The sequence below is a fragment of the Anser anser genome, assembly GCF_964211835.1.
Source record: "Anser anser genome assembly, chromosome: 27".
Taxonomy (NCBI): Eukaryota; Metazoa; Chordata; class Aves; order Anseriformes; family Anatidae; genus Anser; species Anser anser.
Genome location: NC_139748.1, coordinates 4179772 through 4207129, shown reverse-complemented (window position 1 = coordinate 4207129; position 27358 = coordinate 4179772). Strand labels below are relative to the sequence as shown.

At 63.1% G+C, this 27358-nt stretch overlaps 1 protein-coding gene and 1 long non-coding RNA gene across 8 annotated transcripts in view; both read left to right on the top strand.

The window, feature by feature from the left end:
- Positions 1 to 564: 564 nt before the first annotated feature.
- LOC310887167 lies at positions 565 to 14863 on the top strand. The gene is made up of 3 exons (XR_014575678.1): positions 565 to 3605; positions 3711 to 5177; positions 11813 to 14863. It is a non-coding gene; the product is annotated as an uncharacterized lncRNA (long non-coding RNA).
- A 440-nt stretch (positions 14864 to 15303) lies between these two features.
- ATP2B4 (ATPase plasma membrane Ca2+ transporting 4) overlaps positions 15304 to 27358 on the top strand; it is a 45093-nt gene continuing 33038 nt past the window's right edge. For 2 of the 7 annotated variants that reach the window (XM_083812634.1, XM_083812636.1), the window contains exon 1: positions 15304 to 15507. The gene's annotated coding sequence lies outside the window, so the exon portion shown is untranslated. Of the gene's footprint in view, positions 15508 to 19130; positions 19269 to 19797; positions 20079 to 27358 lie in introns of those variants that run through there. The other 5 variants (XM_083812633.1, XM_083812637.1, XM_083812631.1 and 2 more) reach the window with 4 other exon arrangements.

Here is a 27358-nt window from a genome sequence, read left to right as displayed (position 1 = left end):
AGCAGCAGCTTCGGCGGGAGGAAATAAGAAACACCCAAGCTGGAGCTGGCCCAGGACTCAGGGTGAGGATGCCCTTGCCTCTGCACACAACGCGGCACCGGGGTGTTCCTGGGCCTGAGCTGGTCAGAGCTCCGCATCCTTCTTTTGTGGGGAATGATGACATTCAAAAATGGGATTTTGATTCAAACGATGCTGAGGGGTTGATCGTCAGCTGGGAAACCAGCAGAGCTGCTGGTGTCCTGAGGCTGGCCCGACTCGTGCCTCGGGGGGGGGAGCAATGGCACAAAGAATCATGCCCCCTCGGCAGCCAGGGATGGGCATCCCAGCCCTGCAGGTGTTACTCCAGAACGAAAATTGTCATAGGAAGGGATTTGGGGCTGGCAGGAAGGAGGGGTTCCTGCAAAATATCTCTCCGTTTCCCATTGCCGTTTTCAAGCATGTGTCCGTGTGCCTGCCATGTCGGGTAGCCCCGCGGTGTCGCAGGCTGCCTCCAGGCAGACACATGATGTACCCGCACGCCTCGGAGCTGGAAATCCAGAGCTCTGCTGCTCCTGGGATCCCCGCTCCTTCCCCACCGGCTGCTCCAGCCACCATCCTCCCAGTTGCACTCAGGTTGATCACCGAACACTGCCCAAAATAGCACAAATACTCCCCGTGAAATGATTTTGCTGGCACAGGGGCTTTATCCCCGGAGGTTTCTCCCTGCTGGAGGCTTGGAGCTGCCTCTGCCCAGGCTCCCTGGCCATGCCCGGCCCAGCAGGGTCCCACGGGGCTGCCGTGTCCTTCGCTGCCACGGACGCTGCCTACACCTCGCCTGCGTTTTCACACTGAATAATTGAAAGCACACGCAACGGCCACAAATATTTAATACCTTGTTCATCAAAAATTTACCCTTGTTAAAGCCATCATTTTAGATGGCTGAGAGGGCTGGTGGAAAGGCAGCGGGGAGGAGGAGATGCTCCAGCCAGAGACAGCCGTAAGGGATGGTGAACTGGGGGATGCCCTGGTGCTGCGGGCAGCTGGCCAGGGCAGGGAGGGGGCTGCGAGAGATGGGGTCCTCTGCGCGGATGCATCTCAGTGCCACGGCCTCACCTTCACCCCTTCCATTTGCATCTGCTCCTGCCTCAGGGAGGGCATTACACCAACTCAGCCGCTTAATTCCAAATCCCTCGGTCCCAGCTCCAAGCCACCCTTGGGGCACAGCACGGGGTTGGATGCACCCAAGCAGTGTCAGTGACTGGTGGCTGGCTTGGGCACGGTCCCCTCCAGTGCTGCACGGCCACGGCGAGGAGCTGTGGGGCCGGGCACGAGGGCAGCCCGGCTGCACGCACCCCGATGCCTTTTATCCTCTGCTGCCAAGCAGCCTGGATGGCTCGGAGGCCTGGAGCCTCCACAGCCACCGGCGGAGATGGGAGAAAGAGATATAAAAGGCCGTCCTACTTAACAGGGTTTATATAAGGAGGCTGTCTCCATGGCAGGATGGGAAAACAGACGGGTATTGGAAGTGATGCTTTGAACGCTGTCTTCGCAGGGGCAGCCCTGCTGATGGGTGAAGCGGCACCTGGGACCCGCTTCACCCGCCACCCCAGGTTGTCCCCGCCACCGTGTCCCCACTGCAGCAAGGTTGGCCCATGGGAGGTCAGCCAGCCCCTCTCTCCCTCCCTCCTGCTCTCCCAGAGCCTCCTCATCTCTAATTAACGCTCTCATTAACTAATTTATTTAATGGCCTCTCTGCACTCTTGCTTGCATGGTGCTGTGACCAACAGCTCAGCCTCTGCCGACGAGTTTGGGATGGAGAGGGCAGGTGCTGCGCTGCCGGAAAGTATGGGGCTGTGTCACCAGCACCCTGCCGGGGGTGCCCAGGGGATCTGGGGGTTCAAGCCCAGCAGGATCCTCCGCTGTCCGTCCCCTGCCTGGCCCCTGGTGCAACGCGGGCTGGAAGTGAGCCGGGAGCGAGCGGCACCTCGTCCGGCAGCGCATGGTGCCAGCAGGTTCGCTCCCCTTATGGAAAGGCATGTGTCGAGCGGGCGGTGGGGGTGTTTATTCCCGTCAGCCCTTGGCCGGTGGCAGGGAGCGGGATTAGGCGGCGAGGAGCGGGCACCTGCTGCCAAGTTCCCCCGAGAGGCACGCGGGGCTGGCCCGGGGTGGCCCCGCGCCATCGAAAATGAGCTGGGGGGCATCCGCTGTGCCACGGGCATCGGGGGACGGGGTGCTGCCATCGGGGCCTGGCAGGGCAGGTGCCTTCCCCAGCCGGGGACCTGCTGCCCCTGGGAAATGCAGGCTGTGAATGGAAGCGAGGAGAAGGAAAGAGAAATCCCCCCTAATCCCAGGGCTCTGCGAGCGGAGGCTTTGGGCCGTGCACCAGCTTGGCTCCTCCGACAGCCCGCCGCGGCTCGTGGCAGCGTCCCAGCTCCCCGGGGGGAGCAGCAGCACTCAGACGTGCCGGGAAGGCAGCAGTTGCTAGAAGCCATCCCCTGCACTGGGCTGGGGGGGACAGGGCAGATTTTGGGGGTGCGCAGGGGGCACCCAGACACTGAGCTGCCGCGAGCCGCGGGTGCTGCCTTCGTTCGGGCGCTGGCTGCGCTCCTGCTCGCCTCCAGCTGCAAGGATCTGCTCTGGCAGCCCCCGGGATGCTCGGAAGTGCTGGGGCTGATTAGAAGGCGGCTGACGTGGCCGGCTGACGCTGGCGGAGAAGCGGGTTAATGTCACCGTGGCCTCGGGGCTGGCGGGGGCATGAGGCCAGGGCGGGCGGTGGGCGGGCAGGGCTGCAGCAGACCGCGCTCCCCCGGCCGCAGGGAGCCTGGCACGAGCGTTTGCTCGTTGTAATTATTCCTCAGTGTTATTCATCAGGTGGCTTTCTCCTCCGGAGGCGGCACAGGTACGCGTGCCCCCTTCGTGCTGCCAGCCTCCTCCCCTCCATCTGCGGCAGCCTCCTGCGTGTGGGCACCTCGGAGGGCCGGATCCTGCACTGCCACCCTTCTGGCCGTGCCGCTGTCTGTCTGTCTACGCGCTCGCCTCTGTCCCTCCACACCCATCGCTCTGCCCACGTCTGTCTGCCTGATGCCCAACTGCCTGAATTATTCATTGCGTTGCTCGCAGGGTTTCCTGACCCACCTCCCTCCCTCCAGCTATCCATCTCTGGGGGTGCCGCTGGGGGCTGGAGGGGCGTTCAGGCCCTGCTGCCTCGCCGGCTGTGAGGCAGGAGCAGAAAGCAGCCCTGCTCTAGGCCAAGGGACAGCTCGAGGGATGCAGCAAAGGACCACGGAGCCCATTTGCCTCCAGGCCATCGGCTCAGCCCCTCCTGCCCAGGAAGCATTCGGATGTCGGAGAGCTGCTGGGGGGGAGATAAACGCGGCTTTATGAGGCTCGAAGCTGCTGCTTTATGTGAAATCCATCCCTCCGAAGAGCAGGGCCAGGAGCCACCCATCCTTGTCCCAGAGCCCAGCTCAGCCTTGATCCAAACCAGACCCGGGAGCCCTGGGAGCAATCGGCCGTCACCTGCGTGAGTCACCCGCGGCTCGCCCTCAACCTGCAGCAAACAGCTTCTCCCGCTCGAGCCTTGCGTCCTACTTTCCCTTGCTGTTTACAGTCTCCAACCTTCAAGGGTTTGTTTTGTTCCTTTTTTTTTTTTTTCTAATGTAATTTCACCAGCCATTAGCCCAGAATGCAGCTTAACTCCTCTGTCACTAAATGCATTTTTTTTTCCCCAGCATCTCAGACTGAGAAACCGTGGAGCTGCTCCGGTAGCAGAGGCAGGGAGAGCTCCGTCCCCTCCAGCAGCAGGAGGTCGCGCAGAGCTCGCCCATCACCAAAACACCCCCAGCGTGGTAAAACTGCTGGAAAAAAAAAGACAAAACTGCTCGGAAAAATAAAGCTTTAAACATGTTCTTGCCCTGAGCTGCTGCAGCTGGCTGCCACCAGCCCTGGGTGAGTGGGGCCACCAACATTTGGGGAAGGCTGGTGAGGGCACAGCGGGGTTGTTGTGGCCCTGGCAGTTGCCCCATGGCTTTTCCACCTGCAGACTGGTGATTCCCCGGGTCAGACGTTACGCCGGGGGTTTAACTGGCTTCCATGAAGCTCGTGTTAGGAGGGAAAATGAAATGCCGAGGCACAGAAATGCTTTCACTTCCCTTAAAGCTAAGAATAGCGCCTGGCGCGCTCGGCAGCGACTGGGCAGCAGGCTCCATGCGCACCCTGCGGTGGGGAGCTGGGGAAACTGAGGCACGGGAGAGCGTAACCTGGTTGGGGTGGGTTAGGAAGGGGCTTGTGTCCTCCTCGTGTGCCTCTGTCACCCTGCTGTCCCCTGCGATGAGAAACGGCGGGGGTGTCCCATGCTGGACACAAGCTGAGCTGCCTGATCTTGCAGGTCTGGGGTGTGCCAAGGCCATGGGGAAAATGCTGTGTTGGGCAGAAATCCTGGGATAAAGGGGGTTTTCTGCACCCCAGTACTGGGGGTAAGAAGGGACGCTCGCCCTGTGCTGGGCGAGGGACTGGTTCCAGAGCTCCTTGGTCTGCAGCGACAGCCCCGGGGCTGGCAGCACCGCGAGCATCACCTCTGCAGCATCTCCCAGCTCCGTGCAAAAACCCAACCCCCCGCTTGTCCCAAAGCCAGGAGCTTTCTGCTGGAAACCGCCAGCCTCTGCTGTCCCCCGGCCAGGTACAGAGCCTTTAGCCGCTGTTTTGACACTCGCCCCGTTCATTACGCGTTGATGAGCCCCTCTGCTGCCTCCTGTTCCAAGCAGATCATCTGCGACATCCAGTCACTAATGAATGACTCCAGCAATTAATCGCAGGGGTAAGTCCGCTCCTAATTAGGAGCAGATTTAGGGAACGAGCACTAGGAGAGCCCTTTGGCTGTTGGCTGCCTCTAGTTGAGTACATACAGGGGATTACAGTCTGTGGGGCTTTTAAATTGATAATTGAGGAGTTGATTAAGGCCGAGGTAGTGCACGGAGGAGCTGCAGGTGCTGCCGTGGCTCATGACAGCTGTTGTAGAGTGCCTGGACCCAGCCTGGCTCAGAGTCATTTTGCTGTCAGAGAGCAAGGAGAAGGGGATGCAGCACAGCCAGGGAGCTGAAGCATTTTGGGAGTCCCAAAATGTGCTCGAGCACCTGGATTTTCCACCCGTTATTGGACCGGTGCCTTCTGCCTCCCCCGGGGCAGGGACTCAGCCCAAGGTACCGTGCCCTTGATGGTGCGTTTAGCTCACGGGTGTGTGTAGCTGAGAGGGGGAGCACTGGGGGGTAACTGGTCCCCCCAGCAGCTGTTTGGGTGCTTTGGCTCTCAGATGGGTGCTGCGGTCTGTCCGTCCCCTCGGGTGGGAGCTTTCACTGTGCTGCCACTCCTGGCTTACACAAATAAATCCCAGGGGTGCAGGGGCTCGCTGGGTCCTTCCCCTGCTCCCCGCCGACTCTTTGCAGCATCTCTGGAACCCATCCCTGCAGAGATGAGCCCAGAAATGCTGGAGCAGCCCCAGCCGTGGCAGCAGGCTGTGACTGGTATCACACTTGGTGCAGCAGCAGCTCCCCTCCGCCAGGAGCTGTACGTACCCTGGTGACCCGTGCCCAAGCCGGGTGTGATAAATGAGTGCTTGTCCTTACAGGTCACCCTGGTGCACGCTCAGAGCAAAACCCAGTGAGTTTCAGGCAATACAGCAATGCCAGAGGTGGTTCTTGTCCTCCAGGGGTGTTCAGCTGGGGACAGACGATGCTGAGACACAGCTGAAACAAAACCCAACCAACCACCCAAGGCAAGGAAAGGACAGGGGCCGGGCAACTTTCCGTTAGCGCTGCAGAATGATGGGTCACTGGAAAATCTTAGTGGGAAGCGAGAGGGAAGGAACCAGCTTCTGCTTTCTGATAGTGGTTCCTGCCACGGCCTCCGAAGCAGAGGGTGTGTTAGGAGCGAGTTAGTCATCGGGGACAGATCACGCTGCCGGTGCCATGCCCTGCTCCAGCCCCGCTGCAGCCGCTTCCCTTTGGGGCAGAGCCCGAGCTACGCCACTAGCAGCTGGCTCCTTCGCCCACTGCTGCTTGCAAGGAATGACAAAAGCATCCGACTTCTGCAAAAAGTGGACGGTGACCTCGTCAGCTGCCAGGGGAAGTAATCTCAGCCCTGTCTCTTTTTGGTTTGTTCCAGGATTTCACGTTCCCCATCACCGCTCTGGTTGGCCAGGGGAGGAAAAGGCTGCTCCTCTCGCCCTGAGGCTGGCCACGGGGCAGGGATGGGATACAGGAGGGCAGCACAAAGGAGGGGAAGGGAAGGAAGGAAATTAGTCAGGGAGGGAGCAGGACAAAGGATAAGAGATGGGTCTGGAGCCTGGCGTGGCTGGAGGGCTCAGGCTCTCCCAGCTGCTGCTCAGCTCTGTGCAGGCATCGCTGTCGTCCCTCCAGCCCCGGTGCAGACCTCTCTCTGCCTCGTTTCAGTCCCTCGTTTGGGATTGCATGCAGGAGAACTGAGCCACGCCAGTCCCAGTCATTTACCTCCTCCCCGTCCGCTCGCATTGTTGCCCACGGCTAATGACTGAAAGGAGAGTCTATTCTTCAAACCTGATGCCTGGGTGATGATATCTGCAGCCAATTTCCAGCTCGACAGAGCAGAACAATTCTGCTGAGCTGGTAAAGAGCAGAGAAAAGTCCCCTCCCAAAGGTTACGCTCCCGTGCAGGCAATTGCAGGCACTTGGCTCTCGCTTTTCTCTGCAAACCGAGGGCTTAATGTATTTACAAATAAGTGCACAAAGCCCCGCTGCTGCCAGACCACAGAGCACACAGCCCTGGCAGCTGCTGCACTGAGTCAGGCCAGCGCGCACCCGTCCCTGCCCCGAGCACCGGAGCACTGCCTCCGCTGCTGCGCGTCCCCCGTGCCGAGCCTGGATGCGTGCGCCCTTAACCAGCAAGAGAGAGATGCCTGCAGTTGTCCTCCCTGCTGCAGCATCCCTTGGGCACGGCGCAGGAACATGCTCGGGGCTAGGGACGAACGCATGCTCACCCTCTTGCCTATGCTTCTCTCCCCAGAGCATATTTTTTTTGCAATAGCAATTTTTTTTTTTTGCAATAGCAATTTTTTGCAATAGCAAAAAAAAGTAATAGCAATGCTCTTCTTTTGCTGGAAGCTCCTCTCTCTAGGCAAACATCCACGTCCTTTACTTATGTGACATGTCACACACGACCTGGGTTCACCATCAGCTGCCGGGTTTGGCTCCCCGGGAGGCTGGCGTGTGCCAGCTTCGGGCTCAGGGCCCCCCAGCACCCCTCAGGGAGCTGCAGCACTGCCTGCCACATCCCCCCACGGAGCAAAGTGGGGCTGGCAGGGAGGGGAGGAAGCAAGCATATTGGTGCCACTGGAAATTAAGGGCAGGCTCCCACGTCACAGCTGAGAGGGAGCTGAGCAGCCGTCTCAGCAGTCAGCGGGGAAATAAGTTGCTGGCGTCACCGCCGATGTGCGACACATGCACGTCTCGCAGAAGGGATCCGTCTGTGCCATATTTGCAGCACAAGCTATTCCAGCAGCCCGTTAGCACTAGGCACTGCAGTACCAGGGTTGTCAGCTGTTGGGATCTGAGGTAACCCCCGTGCACTCTGCCCGTGGGGTCGTGCGCTTTGCAGAAAGCGTTGGTGGCCAGGTGGGGTCTGTTGGGGGAGCACAGCCCGCGGTGTCCTCCCGGGGACCCTCGGTGTCCCCATGGGGCCGTGGCGGAAGGCCGGGCTGTGACTGTCCTGCTTGGATGGGGCTCAGCATCAGGACGAAGTGGCTGCTCAAAATCACTTAATCTCCACCCTTTTGGCCAGGGCATCGGGGACGGTGACTCCAGTCGGCGCTGGCACCGGTGCTCCTTCCTTCAGTGATCTGCAGACGCCGCGAGCTTCATCTCTCCCCGTCACGACTCATTTCTTTCTCACTGAGGCTTTAATTTTTAAAGAGGCGCTTTTAGGCGCAGAGGTTTTAATACCTGCAGAGGCTCCCAGCAGGTGCCACTGAGCTTTTCCAATCAGTGCTGCCGGGGACAGGGGAGGAGAATGGCTGGGGCCGGTGGCCCAGGGCCCGGGGCCACCTCGTGCAAACGAGCAGTGCTCTGCTTGCACCCAGGACCAAGCTGGGACAGAAGGAGCAGATGGGAACAAAGCCTGGAGCTGGGAACGGGCATCCCGCACTGCCTGCAGGATATCCTCTGCCCAGGGAGGGGGCAGAGGGGATGGAGGTGTCCGCAGCGCTGCAAAGTGCTTGGGGTGGCTGGGAAGCCCTAGCTGAGAGCTAGACGGAAAAAAAAAAAAAAAGAAAAGAAAAGAAAAAAAGAAAATATCTTGGCCTTGGGAGGCCTCCCCTGCTCCTGCCGCACACCACGGTGTCTGATAAGCAGCGGCGTCCCACGCTGCTATCGCAGGGCTCCGGGGAAAGGAGCCGTTTGTGGAGGGTGGGGAACGGCTCCAGCTGCAGGGCTGGCTGGTTTTGAGAGCCAGCCTCCCCCGGGAAGCGTTTGGTGTCTGCCAGGAGACGGCGGCACCAAGGGCGATGTTTGGTGGTGTTTGCACCAGGCTGGTGCTCGGTGCCCCACTCCCTTCCCTCCGCCAGCAGGGACAGGGACGGGGAGCGGCACAGACAGGGACGGGGAGCGGTGCAACAAGCCCGGCACCTGGCTCTGGGAGCTGTGTTTGGATAGCAGAGCCGGTGTTTGGATAGCGCGAGGAGGGGTGGCCGGCTGCTGTTTGCTCAGCGCCGAGGCTCCGCGGGGTGCACATAGCGGGGTTGTCACCCGCGGGCACACGCGAGCGGCCGGTGCCCCGAGCCCCCAGAGCAGCACCCGTAAAAGAGAGCCCGTGCATGGGGTCGTGCACAATGCCTGGGGTGCGTTCCCAGCCCCACCTGCAGGGTTTCATGTTTTTATTTCATTTTATGGTGAACGTTTTCACTCCGTGTTTGCAGAGGAATTGAAATGCAGAAGTAGCGCGGTGCCCAGCCTGGCCCCAGCACCCTGCCCGCGGTGCCTGGCAGGGGCAGGCATCGGCACCAAGTCATCTCTGCACCCTCTGGAGCAGCCCCCAAGCTGCCCAGCACCCTGAGACCCCAGCACCCAGGAGCCCCCCCACCCAAGCTGCTCTGGCCGTGGGTGTGTGCATGGGCTCCTCGAGAAAACTTTCTCCTCTGTTTCTGTGATTAATTCCTCCCTCCCACCATGGACGCCCGCAATCGCATCTATATTGGTGGCTCCCCACTCCTCCTCGGCTGTAAAATATTTATAACCTTCTACATTAGGGCTCTTCTTCGTTCTCCTTGCCTTTTTTCTTCTTTTATGCCTTCCACCCGGGCTCCCGGGCTCCGCTGAGCCACGCCGCACCAGGAACTGCTTCATTTTAATATAACGTAGCGAGCGGACAAGCTGTGAGGAATAATTTAGATTTCGCTCAGGGAATGCAATGCTTTTTTCTTTTTTTCTTTTAATTGCAGTCATCTGCAGCTTCTTAGCGATGTATTATTGATGGTTATTATTCAAATAAAACAGTCGCTGCTTGTTGTTTTCCCGCGGCCGTGGCTGGCAGTGTTTATGGTTTCCTTCCCCCTGTTTCTGGGAGAGGTCACCTTTTCATCTCGTACGTTTTCTGCCCGCCTTCGCCGCCTCTCTCTGCTCACGCTGGGGTTTCGCAGGGGCTGAGCTCGCCCCGGCTTTGCCCTGCTCCAGCCCTCCTGGCCACCAGCATCTTCCTCTGGCCCGGAGGCAGGGACACCAGCAAAATACCAGGGACACCAGCAAAATACCAGGGATGCCTCCGGGTTGTACCGCCCGGGGGTAACACGGGTTAGGGAGGCCTGGCATTTCTGCAAATTGCACGTTGGAGTCGGTTTCGTGCTGTGAAGCAGAGAGGAGGAGATGCATTTCTGTGCCTTCGCTCCTGATCCTGGCCCTGCGGCATCACGGGGGGGCTGCGAGAGGGCGCGAAGGCACCACAGCAGGGGGACCCCCCCGGGACGGAGCCCTGCGGTGACATCCTGCTCCGGGCACCACGGGGCACAGCACCTGATGCCCCCCGTGCCATCCTGGCCGTTCCTCCCATTTCTGGAGGGAAGGCACCGAAGCAGGACTCGGGAGCCCAGGGCTCCTCCACCTCCCCAGCTCCGGCACCGACAGCTTGCGGGTGAGAGCGGCGCGAGCGGCCCCCCCGGCGCTGTCACTTCTCCCTCCTCCCTTTCAGCACTACCCACCGCCTTGTCACTCCCGGCAGCAGGGACTTTCCTCAGTCCCACTGAGGTCCCGGAGGTGTTACCGTGCTGCAAACACCGAGTACGAGGTTCCTCCTCGATGTGACGAACGGAACGAGGTCGGAACCGGGGGGTGTGGGGGGGGAAAATGTTCATTTTGAGGTGGAGCTGAGGATCTCGCTGTCTACCTCCAAATCCCTCGAGGAGGGGACAGGGGTGTCCCCAAGATCTCAAGGGGTAGCATTTGTGTCGCCCTAACCACGGGGTGCTGCAAGGAGAGGGAAGGAGCTGGAGCTCCTGGGGGGCTTTGGCGTGTCCCTAACCATGGTACCAGCCTCACCCTGCCCATGGGTGTCCAGGAAGGAGCAGCGCTTCCTCGGCTGGCACAAATATTGGGGTTTTGATAGATTTTGAGCCTGCTGTGGCTCCGGTTCCAAATGGGAACGTACAACAATGGGGAGAGGAAAAGCGCCGCCAGTCACCGGGTGCCCAGGGAAAACCCCACGTGTCTGGCAGCTCCAAAGCCGTTTGGTGATGAATTCCTTGGGTGAATGAGCAATTTTGTCTCCTAATTACGCTCATAAAACAAAACTGGGCCCAAATCCCTCCTGTCCCACTTTTGCTTTTTATTTTCAGCCCCCCTCCCGATGAAGTAGCTGCTTAATTAGGAATTAACGGGGCTGTTAGAGTAAAAGATAGCAGAAGCAGTCTAGGAGATGTTTATTAGCAATAATGTGGCAGGGCAGCTCGGGGATTTTTCTGGGGCTGCGAGGCTCTGGGGAGCTGCCCTGGAGCAAGAAGAAAGCTCAGTCCCAGGTGAGACAAACCAGGCAAGGGGCAAAGCTGGGTGCAGGATGGGACCCTTCCTGGCAGCACCGAGCAGGCTGGGCACGAGCTTTGGGCACAAGCCTTGCAAAACGTGGCCGCTGGAGCCCAGCAATGCTCAGGGCTGGGCCGAGAGAGGGAAAAAAAGGGAAGCAGAAGCGGCGAAATCCCCTTCTGCCCCATGCCCCAGGTGCTGCCAGGCACCTCCTGGCAGCGTCGCCGCCGGCTCTGCCTCCTGCAGGATGGGGCCGCGGGGGCGGCCGGACCCCCGGCGGCTCCTGGCATCTCCTGGCCGGGGGTTTATTTATCCGTGAGCACAGAAAGTTGAATCACTCCCTCTCTCTCTCTCTCTCTCTCCCTATATTTAGCCCTGAATGGAGAGAGATTTCACAGACGCCCGGCTCTGCCTTGTGCTCAAGGCTCAGTCAGTGTTTCCATTAGAAACCCTGGGGTCCAATCCTGCTCTCTGCTCCCCGGCACGGTGACAAAATTTTCCCCGTCGACTCCAGCGCAGCCACGCTGGATTTGTACCCGCGGCGATGAGATCAGGATCTGGCCTCGGGTTTTGATGGGTTTGTAACTTGGCTGATACAACTTGGCTGATTCAATTCATTTTGGGCTAAAACTCCACCTACAAGTTCCCAGCCTGGGAGACATTAAAGACAAATTATTGTGAAGTTTCATGCTCTTTTTAAAGGGAAATCATCACTTAAGCCCAATTTTTATAGGAGAACCCGTCGGGATGATCTTTTATGTTTCAGGGTGTTTTTTTTTTACATTGTTGGTCTCCTTTAGGCTAAGCACCGCTCAGGCCAGGGATCGCTTTCTGCTTTGCTCACATAGCACCCGGCCGGAGTACCGCGGTCCCATATGGCACAGAAAAAAGATACCAGGATCCAGATAACAGCCGAGGCTCCTATCGCAGTGGGGCTCCAGCAGGATTTAGGACGACCCGGTCCTGAAACCCGATGCACTCCCGCGGCCGCGTGCCTGGGTGCGCAGCCGGCCCTGCCAGCCCAGCACACGTGGCCAGGGCTCGTTCTGGGCAAAGGAGAGGGAACAAATGAATATCCGAATCTCCAGCCGCCGTCCAAGAGGAGCAGGGAGGCCAAAGGCACAAGCACAACGCAGGGAGCAGCCCTGCAGGGGCTCGCCGGCAGGATCCAGCATCTCCCTTGGAGCTGGTGACAAGCAGGGGGGCTGCGGACTCCAGGTTTGCTTCCTTCTCCCTCCTCGCCCGGCTGCAGAAGCGCAGAGCATCGTCTGTCCCCAGCAAAGCAGCGTGGGGACACCCCCGTGTCACCTCCCCAGAGGTGGCAAAGCCCTCGGTGCCTTTGCCTTTCCGGCCCCTGCACTGCGGCTGCCCCCGGCGCAGCAGTTTGCTCCCCGGGGACGTTGCACGGGGAGGCAGCAGGGCACGGGGCACCCATCCTGCCACCTCCACCGGGCTGAGCTTCTGCCCCTCTGGGACATGTAGCACGCTCCGAGCACCGCGTTTCTTCATTTCTCCAGAGGGGCTGCAGGACAGGGAGAGCAGGAGGTGACAAAGAGGGGTGGCACCGAGGATCGAAGCACAGGCACCATCCCGGCAAGCGTGCCGACACGTCTTCAGAGCAGGATTAGCTCAGCATCAGCCCAGGGCCTGCGTGACCCCAAAATACTCCCTATAGGACCCTTGCATTTACCCCAGCGCCCTGCCCGCTTTGCTGCAGCGAGCGGGGCCGGTGCGAGCAGGATCCGGCCGCTCCCCGCGGCACCGGAGCAGAGGCGAGGCGCTCGCGCTCCTGCCGGGGCCCGGCTTTCCCCCGTGTGCTTTTCCTTAAATGTAAAATGGAAAGGGGTTTTTAGCCTCTATATTTATTATGGTCGCTCTCGATGTAATGGAAACACGCCGGGCGGGAGCCGCCGAGTGCCGGCGCTGCAGTTGCAGGCTGCCCCTGGATGGGGAGCACGTTTTTCTGATGGGTTTTGGCAGCTTCCTCCACCGGCCGGCACCTGGTGCCGGGCTGGAGGGAGCTGCCTTCCCCCATTTCAGCCGGAGCCCAAAGAGGCTGCAAATTCATGGTGTTTCTGGGAAGGCGCCTTGCCCCGTTAACAACAGGTTCCCCGAGGCAGGAAGGCTGATTTCCTTTCAGGAGTCCAAATCCAGATGGTCAGAGGTTCCTTCCAAGCTCCGAAACGCTGTTTTAGAAGGCCGTTACGTCTCAATAGCAGCTCTGCAGCCAGCCCGGTGGAAGCACCGTCTGCCCTCTGCACCTCCAGCTATTTTTTGATCTGTTCTGCAAATCTGTTCAGACCAAAGGTGGTCAGCGCAGTGTGCTCTTTATTTTTTTGGGGGGGAGCAGGACATTGGCTTAAACCCGCGTTTATTCCCTCTTGCGGCTCCGCGGTGGACAAACCGTGCTCAGAAACGGAAGATGCCCGAGTTTGCTCGGCGATAGAAGGCTTGCTCTTGTCGTGAGAGCCCCAGCTCTCGTAAGGACTGACCACGTCTGTTTAACTCCCCGGGAAAATGCCAAGGGGCCCCACCACCGAAGACGAGCAGTCTGGGTGCTGCGGGGTGCTGGGTGCTGCAGGGTGCTGCGAGGGAACTCCCCAGCACCCCTGCCCGGCCGAGCCACGGAGCCAGCATGGGGAAAGCACTGGTGCCTGCTCCCCGTCCCTGCTGAGCCAGCAGCCGGTGGCCCCGCGGGGACAAGGACGGCGTGCGGGGGCTCTGCACCACCACCACCAGCTCACCTGGGTGACACCCAGCACCCGACGGAGGCATTTTACCGGCACACGTTTGGGTTCGCAGCTCCACGAGGCTGGGGAGGAATCCCCCAGCGAAGGGCCCAAAGCATTTGGCGCGGGGCCCTGGGGTAACCCTCCCCCGGGACTACTCAGAACTCAAAATTATCGAGGTGCAGGCCCTCGAGGCGGGGGGTGTGGGGGGGAAATGTTACGAGCATTAACCTAGGGCTTGTGCGCGCCCAGATGTTCCACTGGTTTAACTTGAACTGGGTTGCGTGCCCAAACAACAGGATTAGTGCTGAGTTAAGGTTGCCTACACCCAGTGTTGCACCAGTGCTGCTGCTGCGATGCCGCCTTGCGCCTTCGGTGCAGCCGCGGCGGTCGCCGTGCTTCGGCCGGATCCGTGCGTGGCTTTCTCCTCGTTCCCCCCCAAAAAAATAAAGGGGTGAGGGTTGGGTCTGCCAGGGCGAGGGGGCCGTGGCTTGTGCTCGACCCTCTGCAGCTTGAGGAGCGCGTGCACCCTCCTGGGTGACACCAGCACCCAGTGCCCTTGGGGATGTCAGGGGGCTGCGCCCCGCGTTTTGTGGGGCTGTGCCCCATTTTTTTTTTGTGGGGCTGCGCCCCGCGTTTTGTGGGGCTGCGCACACCCCGCTGGGCACGGGGCAGCTCCGGGCAGACAAACCGCAGCGCCCCCGAGGAACCCCGATTTTTTGGTCACTGTTTGTGGTGCTCTGGAGATCCCCGTGCATGGAGTGGGGAGGGCTGTGGGCACGGGGGCACCCACCCTGGTTTGGGGTACACACCCCGTTTTGGGGCACGCACTCTCATTTGGGGCACCCACCCTCGTTTGGGGCACCCACCCTGGTTTGGGGCACCCACCCTCGTTTGGGGCACCCACCCTGGTTTGGGGCATGCACCCTGGTTTGGGGCATGCACCCTGGTTTGGGGCACCCTCCCTGGTTTGGGGAACCCACCCTGCTTTGGGGCACGCACACTGGTTTAGGGCACCCACCCCAGTTTGGGGCACCCACGCTGCGGGGGGGGGGTCCCCGCTGCTTTGGGGCGCACGCACCTCACTTCCACGGGGATCAAACCCACACCACCCAGGGGTGCAGGCACTGCGGGGGGGGGGGTCCCACGAGGTTTGGGGGTGCCCCCACGACCCAAGTGGGGGCTGCAGCGGGGCGGCTGGTGCACAGAGCTTTGGGGTGCCTGCACCGCTTTGCACCCGCAGTGCCTGGGGGGGGGGGGGGGGGCACACTGCAGGGCTGTGCATGCACACACCTCCTTTGGGGTGTGGGGGGGGGCATATCAGCACAGCCCAAAGCCGGGGGGCACCCACACCCCAACGACGATGGTGGTGGTGGGGGGGGGTCCACGGCGCTGGGCGGGGGGGGGCTGCGCATCGCAACCGCCCCCCCCCCCCCCGGGGGGGTGTTTGCACGGAGGGGTCTTGGAGGTGGGGGGAGGGTGGGGGGGGGTGTGGGCGAGGACCCCTCGTGCCCCTCCCCGTCCCCCTTAAGCGGCGGCGGGGCGGGCCGCCACCTTAAGAGGGCCCCTCCCCCGGCGGGCTGGGGCCAGCCCGGCTCGGCTCGGCTCGGCTCGGCTCGCCGCGGGTTGCCATGACAAGCAGTTTCTCCCGCTAGCTCCGGAGCTCGCCGCCGCCCTCCTCCTCCTCCTCCTCCTCCTCCTCCTCTTCCTCCTCCCATGGCCTCCCGGGGGGGCTCCGCCGGTAGCCGGGGCTGGGCGCCGAGCCGGTGAGTTTTGGTTTGGTTTTTTTTTGGGGGGGGGGGGGGGTATTTTTTTTTGGGGGGGTTGTCCCGGTTGCATGCGGCGGGGCCGTGCCGAGCCGGGTAAACGTGGAGGAGGGGGGGGGTCGAAGCAGCTGCCCCCCCCCGGTAGGAGGAGGGGACCCCCCCCCCCCTCCAGCCCTGCAGCTGCTGCTGGCCCCAGGAGGAAAAGGGACGGAGCGGGGCCGGCAGCGCAGCAGGTGGGATGGGGGGGCTAAAATGGGGGGGGGGGGGCTGTGGGCTGTGGGGGGGGGCTGTGCTGGGTCTTGGTCCCTTCTCCCCCCCCCCCCCGGGGGGCGATGCGCATCCCCCAGGCTCGGCGCTGCGCGACCCCAAGTGGGGGGGGTCCTTTGTGGGGGGGGTCTTTGGGGGGGGGTGAAGGTCTCTGGGGGGGGTCTTTGGGCAGGGGTGAGGGTGTTAATGGGGGGGGTACACCCTGTTATTTTGGGGGGGGGGGAAGGAGCACTGCCTGCGTCCTGCAACTTGTTGCTCGCCCCTTTTTTTGGGGGGGTCGCGGTTACGGGGGGGGGGGGGGTGTGGGCTGCCGGTCCCGCCTGTGGCCGTGTGGAGGTGCTGGGGGGGGGGACACGGGGCCGGGGGGGGGGGTTGCAGGCAGGAGGAGGGGGGGGCAGGATGCGGCCGCTGCCTCCAGCCCCGGGCACGCCGCAGCCTGGCAGCGGGGCCGGAGGGATGGGCAGAGGCAGCGCAGGGCGGGGGGGGGGGGGGGGGGGGGCAGCGCCTTGCGGCAGCCCAAGGACGGTGCAGGGGGGGCTGTCGTCTCGTGTGTCCCCCCCCCCCTTAAAAAAAAAAAATAAATCCCTTTCCCTTGGGGGCTGCTCGCAGCTTGCCCAAGGCAGCTGATCGCATCTACAGCAGGACTGGGGGGGGGCAGAGAAAAATGGGGGAAATAGGGGAAAACCGAAAAGCGGTGAGGCTGTGGCCCCCGTGGCCAGCAGCTCTGGCTCCTGCCCCTGCCTCCAGCTTTCTGCAGCGAGGTCCTGGATCCGCAGTGCTCCGTCACCCCCGGTGTCCACCAGCACCCCGAGCATCCCCCGTGGGCGCACGGCACCCCCCGGGCACGACCCACCGGGGTTTGGGGGTCCCGGGGTGCCGGTGTGGGGCTGGGTGCCCCCCCCCCCCCGCATCGCCAGAGGCGAGCTGGGTGCTGGGAAGGGCGCGGGAGGAGGGACAATAGGTTATTGTCCTCTTATCTCTGGAGACCTGAGCTTGGGTGGGGGCTCGGTTTGCAAACCTCAAAGCCACGCAGCCTGTTTGCGCCCGGCGGGGCGGAGGTGGGGGGGCTGGGGGTGCTGGGGGGCACCGCTCCGGGTCCCCACCCCGCGCGGCTGCGATGCTGCTGCGCTCCTCCGTGGCACGCCGGGCTCGTGCTGGCTGCGTGGCTCCAGACGGTGCCCTCGACCTCAATCTTTCGCTTCCCCGAGCGCCGAAACGCACCCGAATTATTTCGTGGGGAGCGGGAGGAGCGGACCCCCCCCGCGTCCCTCCGGTCCCACCCTGCCGCAGGGCTTCGTCCTGCGGGCAGCCCCTGGGTGCCCGGCCCTAGGAATTGCCCCCCCAGTCCCCTCAGGGTGGCTTTGGTGGCTGCAAGGTGTCCCCCCTGGCCACAGGTCGAGCTCTCCGGGGATGAATGGAGAGAGCTGGGGGGGGGGTCCTGGAGGCCTCCCAAAAGCCGCGTGCCCTTTGCTTCCCCGCAGCCGTTGACTCTGCTCTCAGATCTGTCGTTTCCCTGCCCCGTGCCGAAGCCGGCGCAGCACCGCCGTGATGGAGGAGGTGCCCGTGCCCGCTGCGTTCGCCTGGGCAGGGCACCGGAGCGGCCACGCAGAGCTTCCCCATTCCTCCAGCGGTCCCGGAGCGCCGTGCCCAGTGCCGTGCCCAGCCCCTCAGGGCTCGGGCTCCTTTCGTGACCCACCCTCGCCCGCAGCAGGGCCGTGGGTGCTGCACAGGGGACGCCTTCGGGACCCCAGCACGGTGCTGGCGCCTTCCCCAGGGAGCCGAGCTCGCTGGGGCGATGCTGCCGGAGCTGCAGGTAGAGACTTGAGAGGGCACGGGGTGGTGTGGTTGCCTTTTTTTTTTTTTTCGGTATTTTTTTTTTTTGGTTGAGACGGTGACGGAGGGAATTCCCTGCGCTGGCTGGCGTGCCGTGCCGTGGGTCTGGCTCCTGCAGTGCCGGGGATCCCCGTGCTCGCCGGCGCCGAGCCGCGCGTCCTGCCCTGCGCCGTGCCCACGGAGCTGGCACCCGGCGCTGGGAGCGGCCGCGGGGCAACCGCAGGTCCTGGGCAGGGTGAGTAACAGCAGGGAGGGACTGCTGCTCCTCCACGCCATTGTTGTGCAGCAGAAAGCACCGGGGTGGAGCCGCGCACGGAGTTTCCCCCTTCCCCAGGGCCTTCCCTGGCTGCCCTCAGGAGCTGCCGGCACCTTCCCTGCCCGCACCGTGGCTGCGGGTTCCCTGCATGCTCCCTGCTCACCTCCTTGTATTTATACATATATATATATATACATAAATAAAATATATAGGTATTTATCCTCGCTAGGCCGTGAGTTTACCCACAGCCCCCGTTGCAGCTCCAGGAAAGGAGCCTGCGGGGATCTGGGGGGCGCGAGGAGCCCGGCGCCGAGCGGCGGCTCTAGGGCGAGCAGCGGTTCCCCTTATCTCCCGCTCCCCTTATCTACCGGCTGCTCCCCTTATCTGCTGCTCCCTTTATCTTGCTCCCCTTATCTACCTTCTGCTCCCCCCCCCCCTCCCCGGGGCTCCCGGGCCCCTCCCCGGCGGGGGCAGGCTGCGCCGCGCTCGGCAAATCACCGCTGCTCTCCGAGCCGGGGGACGCCGCGGTGCCTCGGTGGGCTGCGGGTCCGGAGGGATGGCCACCGCGTGCCCCGAGAGGTGCCACCTCCTCCGGCGTCCCCAGATCCCTCTGTCTCTCTCATCGGAGGCCGCTGGGATGGGAGCCGAGCGGGCTCGGGGACGCGGCGTGAGGCCGGGAGGCGGCTGCCTGGTGGCTGGGGGAGGTGGATGGAGGCGGCGGTGGCGTTGCTGTCGCACGGGTGGAGGACCGGTGGAAGAGGAAAGAAATCGGCCTGGGTGAGCTGGGGAATCGAGCCCGTCCCTGTTGGCCTCGTGCCGTGGCCACGGAGGGACCAAGGACCCATCCCGTGGTGCTGGAGGTGCTCCTGGGGGAGGCAGGTCCCAGCTCTGGGCACAGTGGGAGGGGAAGGGGCTCCTCTCCATGGCCTCCCTGGGGAAAAATCCTCCCTCTGTGCAAAACCCTCCCTGCTACAATGAGGGGGGGACCGCAGTGACCGGCTGGGGGGGGACACGTGGGTGGTGGCACCCTGTCCTCCCTGCCCCGCTCACGTCCCGGGGTGCAGGTTCACGGTGCAGCCGTGGGAGCCCCGCTCCCTGCTCCCCGCCAGGGCTTTCCGAGCCTCAGCTAATGAAACGTACGACTTTGATGTTTTAATTAGTCGCTTTTGGCTTTAGTGCGGAGGGATAATAGAGTTTCCGTGGACTTATAAATCCTGCCCCTCGATTTGTTCGTTAGAAAAGGGGAGGGGAAAAAAAAAAATAAAAGCTAACCCTGGGTAGGGAAAGGAAGAAAGCGAAGGCAGGAGACATGCGGAGCGCATGACGAGCGGCTGGTGTGTCACTCGCCGGGATGGGGACTCTTTAAAGCGCTAATTAAGCAACCTCGATCCTCCGAGGGCTCCCCGTGAGTAACAGCTGAGTGAGGTGCCCTCCTGCCTGGGAGCTTCTGGCTCTCGGTTTTACCTGGGGGAGCCGAGGTGTGGGGCTGGGCGTTGGGGTGCGGGGTGTCCTGGGCAGGAGCATCTCTGCCCGTGCCACGGAGGTGCTCCGGCACGGCCACCCCGGCACGGGGACAGGGACCTGGGGGACCCTGGCACGGGCGTGCGGGGCCACGGAGCGCTTCCAGGCTGCCCCCATGGGGGGCCTGTCCTGTCTGCAGCCCCCGTGCCCCCCGCACAGGCTGGGGTATGTGGGGACCCCTCGGCAGGGCGGTGGAGGCCGAGTGCAGGATTTGGCCGCCTGTCCGTGCTTCTTTGTGCCGACGGGGAAACTTTGGCTTCCGTGGCAGGGATGAGTCGGCAGCCGGGCACCAAAAGCCAAAGGACCCGGGTGCTCCGGCGTCCCCAGGCTGCGACCGCAGTGTTGTTGGCATGCAAATCTCTATCCTTTTTATTTTTTTAAATGCAATTAATGTGTATTTTCCCCCCTGCCAAAGCAATCGGGGTCTGCTGGACGCAGCGAGCCGCTGGGGTGCCTGGGCAGCGCGTCGGAGCCCTACCCGGAAGAGTTTGGCCGGCAGGGGATGGGGAGGGAGGAATCCGATCCCGATCCCTCCCGCTTGCCGACGGGAGCCGAGCGCGGCGCTTCCCGGGGCCCCGTGCTGGGCCTGCCGCTGCCCCCGTCCCGGCGGCCGGGGGGGGCTGCACCCTGCGTCCCCCCGACTCCTCCGCCGTCGAGGCCGCTGCCGGCTCCTCTTTGTCTCGGGTGCGCAAAGGTCAGCCCTGCCCGGCGCGGCGCCGTCCCGTAGGGAGCTGGGAATAAGCCGGAGCCTTGTGCCGCGGGGTCCTGACCCCAGCATCCTCCTCCTCCTCCCCACGCAGAGGAGGAAGGCTTGGTGCTGGGGAGCATCGCTCCGCTCCGTGCCGATGCTGGCCGGGGGCTGTGTCTGGTGACGGGGGGGGCGGTGGGGAGGGCTGAGACCCGAGGCGGTTGCTCCAGCGGTGACAGCCCCAGAGCCTCCCCCTTGGCCGGGGCTGGGAACCGAAAGCACCGCTCGCGGCTCCTGCGCTCCCCAGGCTAAAAATAAGCTCGCGGCGCCGAGGTTGCTCGGCCCGGGGGGGCTGCTGAGAGCTCGGCCCCGCCGGGTGCTTGCGGGGTCTGGCCGGGGCTCGCCGCGACCTTTGCTCTTTGAGCTGCGGATCCCCCGCTCGGGTTTTCAGGTCCAGGCTCAGATTTCGGGCAGAAGGCGGCCGATTTGGAGCGCCGCTTCCTAAGATGCTAATTCAGGACCCCACTGGGCAGCTCGGGCTCCGTTGTCCCCTTGCTTTCCCCGGCCGTGGTGTTCGCCCTCCCTCTCGTGCAGCTTTTTTCACCTTCTCCCTGCTTATTCCCGCGAGTCACCGAGCTCAGAGGTGCCGATGCTCCGTCTCTCGCCCCGGCCGTCCCGGGTACTTAGCGGCTCGGCGCTCCGGCTTTTTCTCTCTTCCTTCCCACCTTCTTGCAAGAGACTTAAAAGCAACCCCGGGTTAGTGAAGCGCTCAGCTGCTCCGGGCAGAGCTCGGGCTGCGCCGTGCGGATGCTTTTTACCCGGCGGTGGCAACGCCGCTCACGTCCGCGTGCCATCCGTCAGGCTGCCACCGCCGCGGGCAGCCGAGGGACGCGAGGACACGCGAGAAGATGGCTCAGGCCTCCGGGCAGCGTCTGCCTCGGCTCCCTTTGGAAGCCCCAGCCGTGAGGTTTGCTGTGATAGCTGAGCTCGGGGTGACGCGGGAGGGGGACGGATCCGGGTGTGATGTGCTGGTGGTGCCGTTTGGGGCAGGGGCTGTCCGGGAAGCTCCCGGTACTGGGTGCACCCACCCGGGAGGAGCCACACATTTCTTTGGAAAAACCCTGTGAGCACCCGCAACGAGAAAATATGGGGTGAAATATCCTGATCGGTAGCACCCGGCTGGCATTGGAGGAGCCGCAGGAGGGCTGCGGGAAGGCAGGGCTGTGCCTGGCGAGGGTCACGTCGCTCGTGCCGGTCCTGCTGCTGCAGAAGAGGAGGAAAGCTGCAGCAGCAGCCCGCTGGTACGCGTTACTCAGCGCCGGGATTTATCCCGCGTCCGGGCGGAGAGACCTGGCTGCCTCTGCCCGGGGGCACTGGGGAAACGGGGCGGGGGGGGGGGGAGTGAATCAGCTGCGGGGAGCTGGGACCGTAAACCCGGCTTGGCTGTGGAAAAACTGAAAGCGCGGCTCCTCTTTCCTGGGTGTCCTCGTGCAGACGTGGCTCTGAGTCACCGCATCCTGCCCGACGCCGCCTGGGGAAAGCGCAGGGGCCGGGAGCCGCGGGGCGCTGCGGGGCCGGGCTGCTCCCCGAGCCGGTGACACCGCGGGGACCCCTCCCGTGACCCGAAACACCCTTGTCCCCCCGGCCGTGCTGCAAAAGTGTGAAAGTGCCCAGCCCGCGTTTTCCAGGGTGACTAGTGCCGGCTATTTTTAGTCGTCCAGGCTCGGCTAAACGATGTCTTTTGAGTTTTATTTGAGGGAGGAGGGGTGAAGCGGGGCTATTTCCCAAGTGACGAATTGCTTGCGGAGCTGACCCCAAATGGACTCTCCAAAACCAAAAAGGGCCGGAACTGCTGAGTGCTCGGGCAGTTTCCTTCTTGGAGAGCATCGTGCTGCGCGCCTCCCCGAGCGAGCTCCTTGGGGAAGGAGAAATTCGCCTTCCCTGGGGGGAAACCTAACCTCATCCCGCTACCTGCTCCTGCGTCCCCGGGGGATGCGCTGTGCCCCCGAGGACCAGCCCCGGGAGCGCCGTTCTGCTCCGCAGGGGGTTGACTCTGCGGGCTGCTCTTCCCATGGGCGGCTGGAATTGCTCGGGTGTGTGCCGGGTGCCAAAACGCAGCCGAGCGCGGCTCCCGGAGGAGAGGCTGCGTTGCCTGCCGGGGAAGGAGGCTGGAGCCGTGCTCTGCAGGTGCATTTTTCGGGGAGGCTCATCCGGGGTGGTGGAGAGGTGGCTGCTCGGGTACCTGGTGGGTGCTCGAGGGCTGGGTGCCGCTGTGGGCTGGGCTCTGGTGAGCCCAAATCCTTCAGCGTCGCGTTCTGCCTCCGCTCATCGCTGGGTTCTCTGGTGTTGAGGCTGTAGTGCTATCTCCTGTCCTGCTGCCTTTAATCTCGTTTAATTCATTGCGTCCCTTCTTGGCGTTGTTTTTTCCTCTCCTCCCATCTCTCCCCGTCCATGCCTGCCATCTGCAGACGCGCTCGGCTGCCGTGCGCCAGGCTTCACCTCGCGCTGACGTCCTGCGCCGCGTTTATCTGCCTGCCCGGGGTGGAGCAGGCGGCGTTTCCTTGTTTTTCTCTTCCCTGCAGCATCTGCATGTTTCTCTGCAGGGCAGCGGCCGGGGGAATCCTCTCGCTCCTGCAGTTGAACGTGAAATGCATCAAATCCGTGCAAGACGCTGCAGCTCGCGCTCCTGCGGCGCGGGGGGGGGGGGCGCGTGCGGGGTCTCTGCTGCCCTCCCCGGGCAGATGCCGCCTGGAGGCTTGCGGTGTTTCCTGCCCTGCCTGGCACCCTGCTCGGGGGACTGTCCCTTTTCCCTTTGGAAAGGACAATGAGGGATCCTCCCTTCCTCCTGCCGCTCCTCTGGCCGCAGCTGCCTGCAGCCTCGCTGTTTTCCCAGCCCTGCGGCGTGCGCAGGAGCCTTGCTGCGGTCCTGCCCCGCTCGAGGGATGGCTTTGGGAAGCAGGGACCCGGAGGAGAGGGCAGGGCTTCCCCAAACCTCTCTCTGCCCTGCAGCAGGAGGTCGATGGGCAGGACGAGGAATCCTCTCCCACCCCGGTGCCGTGCCCCTTGGCTCAGTGGCAGCGAGCGGGGAGCCAGCAGCCGGCTCAGCGCCGTCCGCTCGCTTTATTCCGGGCAGATCCTCTGGCAGCAGAACGCCCCGATCGCTGCCGTAATCTCCTGCCCGATCGCTGCTAAAGCCGCTATTATCCCCAGATTAGTGCCGGAGCTTCGATACCCACCTGCACCGCGCCTCTGCTAGGCGGGGGCTGCCGGAGCCGCGCTGCCCGCGGGTCCCGTGAGCGCGAAGCGGTGACTGTCCCGCTGTCACCTCGGGCGACCTCGTGGCTCAGGGGCAGTTTGTTCGGGGGGCAGGGAGCGCTGCTCGGCCATTTTAGGGCGGCTGGGGCTGTGCTAGCTGGGGCACGGCTCAACGGGGGGCTTGGGGTGCTGCACCCCCATTTAATGGGGTGTCCGTGGCAAGGGGGTGCCCTGAGCATCGCGCCTGGCTCAGCTGCTGCGAGGGTCGCTGCCCCAAGCGGAGCTGCCCCAAGCTGGTTGTTTCTTGGTGTTGCTGTGGGTTGACGGCAGGGTTTTAGTGGTGTGAGCTGCAGGTTTCCATCACTGCAGGGTGCAGTTTGTGGGCACGAAAGGTGCGTGCACGCGGTGACAAAATCTGGGAGGTGGGTGAGTGCCAGCGGGGCTGGGAGGCGCCCTCAAGCTGGGGGGACAACCGTGGGCAGCAGGAGCCTCGCCGGCAACTTCATGCTGGCCCTTGAGGACAGAGCTATCCCAGTGCCTCTGGGTTACTGGTGCAACTGGGAGCTGCTGGGGCAGTGCCCAAAGCACAGCAGGAGGGAGCATGGGGGGCTTGGGGCGCAGCGCAAGGAGGGCGCTGGGTCACGATGGGGCCGGGCACAAGGGCGTGTGTTGGGGGACGGGGCCATGGGTCCTGTCCAGTTCGGGGACACCGAGGGGGGGCTGCCCCCAGCTGCCAGCACCCATCGGTGATTTTGGGGCTGGCGCAGAGCAGCGCAGCCCGGCGTGAGCCTCTCCGCGAGGGCTCAGCCTCGGCAGGGCGACTCTTAAATCTATCGGCGCTTTAATGAAAGCACGCTAACGGTTTTCAGATGCATTGACACCTAGCGTAGGCAGAGGACCTAATAACTCGGGGAATGTGTTAGCTGCCTGTGGATTACCTTGGGGCAGTGGCTGGCACTTGTGGGAAGTGCAGCTCTAACAAAGAGGCTTTGAAGAACAGACCTGGCGTGCGCTTTCCCTACTCGGCCCCGAGTGCTCTCCCCACACCCCCCCTGCAATGGAGGTGCAGGACGAGGGGGTGCCCCGAGGCATTGAGGGCTGGGATTTTGGCTATGGGAGATCCGGGGGGCAGCAGTGGGGTGACGGCTGGGTGCTGCGTGGCTCACCCCGTGCGTGGGGTGGGTGCCCCCTTGCCCCCAGCCTCTCCGTCCCAACCCCGCTGTTCGGCTCCGGCACCATGCCAGCGAGCCCCTCTCCTCGCTGCCATTTCCCTCCCCATTCCCTCATTTAGGGCTTTATTACTTTTCATTTTTTTTAAAGCGGATTCCTGCTATTTGCTTAAATAGCTGCTTCTCCAGCCCCGGGCCGTGGGGGAGCCTGGTGGGGCCGGGGCGTGCGCGCACGCTCCCGCGATATTTTGCATTATCCTGAGCAACTGGCTCGGATTAGCTATTCCTTCCCCTGCCCCTCCCCGTGCTCTCTTGGCCCATCTGGCTCTCCTCTCTTATTTATTGGTACATATTTTCCAGGCTCTGATTTGCCTCTTCTGCAAAGCCGCCGCTCTGCCCAGATTTGATCTCCTGATGATATCACGGGCTTCGCTCGGCGAGGGTCTAATTTGGTGCCGGGGATGCAGGGCTTTCTTCCCTCGTATAAATATTGCCTTTTGGTCTTCTGCGTCGCTCCCTCTCTCCCTCCCTCCCTTTAATTAGACTTCTTACTGCATGGAACAGTTTGCAGTTATATATGGAAAACAGCCTACACTTTCCCAGGAGCGGGGCATGTCGGGAAGGGAAGCGGCGAGCAGCCGGCGCGCTCGCCCTGGGAGCGCGGGTGTTTTTCCTATCGCAGGCACGCTTCTGCCGGCGTTGCTTTTTTAACCCTTTTGGGGCGAGGAGGGGGGCTCGCAGCCCCCCAGCCTGGTTGCTTACCTTTCCCTTTTATCCTCCCCAAATCCCCGCTGTTTGTTTGGAGCTCCGAATGGAGAAGCCCGGACGTCCCGGTGGCGCAGCGCGGGGGAAACCCGCGAGCACGGGTGGGAGAAGTTACCCGTGATGTGAGCCGGAGCCGACACCGTCGGGAGCAGTGGGGACGGCCACCCTGTCCCCAGCCCGTTGCAGCAGTGTCCCCTCGGCTGTGTCCCTGCTGCTGGCCTTGGCGTCGGGCACCCAGCTTGGGGACGTGCCCCCGGAGCCGTCCCTGCTGCCCTCCAGCACTAGGGTGGCCGGGCTCGTTAGGGTTCCCTTCTGCTGGGGTGCACCCACGCTTTGGGGAGACCCCGGGCATCAAGCCGCTTGCTTGCTCCGTGGTGCCAAACAAGCTCTGCGCCCCCTGCCTCAGTTTCCCTTGCTGCGAACAGGAGGGATTTTTTTTATCGCTGTTTATTGTATTTTTTTGCGCGTGCTCTCTCTTTTCGCCAAGGAAGCGGCTCGTCTCACCGGCGGAGAGGTTAGTGCTGCGTGCCCGCCGCTGGCATCGCTCCCCGGGGACACCCCGCGGTGGGGCAGGGGGCTCAGCCTTCCACCCCCCCGATGATGAAGGGCCCCCCCGCAGCACGCAGGGAGGGAAACCAAACCCATCCCAAGGGAGAGCCTGGCCGTGGGGTGTCCCGTGTGGGTGCTGGGGTGCATGGGGCCGGTGGGGCGCTCACCGACCCCACGGGTGGCAGCAGACACGGCCGATGCTTCGCCCGGCTGCTGCTGGAGGAAGTGGCGGGGCCTATTTTAAGCCCCCGGGGATGTTCAGGGTAGGAATCCCCTCTCCCTGTGTAATCCTGCTAAAAATACCGTGGCTGTACCCATGCGCCCCGGCCGCTCGCTCTCTGCTTCTCCGGGTGTTGTTTTGCCTGCGAGACGCCCTCGTGCTCCGTGGGTCGGTGCCTGCCTGCTACTTTATTTTATTTTAAGCCGAGCTGTTTCTCCTCTCCCTGAAGAGGGTGCAGGAAGGTGGGAGTCGGGACTGCCGGGATCTCCTCCCGGCTGGAGGCTGGCGGGGGGCTGCAGCTGCCCCCGGCACCTCGCTGCCTCAGTTTCCCCACCTGTTTATGGGGTAAGGTCTAGCTCCTTCCAGGCTGTTGCCGTGCTCGTTAACGGACCATAATTAATCCCCTCCTGCACGCAGGGCTGCTGTTACCGGGAATGAGATGTGTCGGAGCCACGGGGAGCTCTGGTTCCTGGGGCTGCGGCAGTCGGAGCCCAGCAGGTTCCCAAATCAGGCCGGGTGGGGGGGCCAAGGGGCACCCCCAGGACTCGGCGCGGGCTGGCTCAGAGTGGCGATGGATGTGCACCCGGTGGCCAAATCTGAGGGGTATCAGCGGGGAGCAGGGTGAAGGGGGGGGACAGCGGGGATGGAGCTGGTCCAGGAGCCTGGTCCTGGTGGTTGGGCCAGGGTCTGGGGCTGCCCCTGCCCCTACAAACGGCTGCGGGGCAGGGAGCACCCCGTCCCTTAGGGAAGGGCTCCTGGCTCCCCCCGTCGGGCTTTCTGCAAGCCTTCTGCTTTAATCCCACCCTCGCGGCCTGCACCCTCTCCTCCGGAGCGTGTCTCCTCCGGCCTGGCCGGCACTGACGTCCGCTTCTGAGCGATGTCCCCTGCCTCCGTGCTTCGGGAGCCCGGCCTCCGAGCATCCCCGTGCTGGGGGCTCGCTGGGGGCTGCGGGGCGACCGGCCGAAAACCCAGGGCCAGGTCTGCGGCGGGGCCGGAGCGTGGCGGAGGCGCTGTGGGGTGCCAGCGCGGGGCAGAGCTGTCCGCCCCGCTCCCCTCGCCGCGGGGCAGTTGCACAACGGATCCAACCGGGTTTGGAGGAGAAGGGGAGGATGAAAAAAAAAAAAAAAAAAAAAAAAAGCTCGAGTTCAAGTTGCCCAATAGTTGGCCAGCTGCTGCCTTATCACCGCACGTGGTGCCTGCGATGCCGGGGCAGGAGGAACCAGTTTCCCGGTGCTGAGCGGGAGGGAGGAGCAGGGGATGAAGGCTGGGGCTCCGCACCAGCCCGGCACGGTTGGACACCACCAGCTTCGATGTCGCAGCCCCCAGCC